Source organism: Crocuta crocuta, unplaced genomic scaffold, assembly GCF_008692635.1.
Source record: "Crocuta crocuta isolate KB4526 unplaced genomic scaffold, BGI_CrCroc_1.0 scaffold104, whole genome shotgun sequence".
Taxonomy (NCBI): domain Eukaryota; kingdom Metazoa; phylum Chordata; class Mammalia; order Carnivora; family Hyaenidae; genus Crocuta; species Crocuta crocuta.
The window spans coordinates 217,481-218,357 of NW_027529998.1; positions in this window are offsets into that span (position 1 = coordinate 217,481).

Genomic DNA, 877 nt, shown 5'->3' on the forward strand with positions numbered 1-877 from the left:
GCTCTTTTTGAAACTAATTTTCATACCCAGTAGCAGAGTATGTGATATCTGGTTTATCCCCATTGTACCAACACTTAGTATTTTCTGTCATCGTCATTATAACTTTCTTGTTGATTGTTCCAATAAGGATTTTGTCTTCCCTTGGTAACTAAAAAAGTTGAATATCTTTTTGCATATTGACTTCATATAAGCTTTTTAAAAATTTAATGTCCTTTGGGATATTTTTGCCATTTTTTAAGTTGTGTCCCTTTTTCTACTTGGCCTATACTAGTTCTTTATATGTGCTGCATAAATTGTCTTTTCATGGTGTGTTATCTATCTCTATACTCATGAAGATCAGCTCTAAATTGTATTATAACTTGTCATTTCCTGTTATATTTAATGTCTTTTTGTTCGGTGTCAGAAATATTTTCCATACTAAGAATGCAGAGATTATATCTTCTGTTTTTTTCTTACGGGGCGCCTGAGGGGCTCAGTTGGGTAAGCGTCCGACTTCAGCTCAGGTCATGATCTCAGGATGTGTGGATTAGAGCCCCGCATTGGGCTCTGTGCTGACAGCTAACTCAGAGCCTGGAGCCTGCTTCAGATTCTGTGTCTCCCTCTTTCTCTGCCCCCTCCCCAGCTCTCTCTCTGTCTCTAAAATAAATAATAAAATATTAAAAATTTTTAAAAAATTTTACATTTTTTTTGAGATAGTGCCAGCAAGCAGGGAAAGAACAGAGGAATAGGAAAGGAGAGGATTTTAAGTAGGGACTCAATCTCATAAACTGTGAGATCATGACCTGAGCTGAAATCAAGATTTGGATGCTTAACCAACTGAGCCTCCCAGGTGCTTCTGTTTTCTTCTTAAACTACATTATTCACTATATCATGTAGA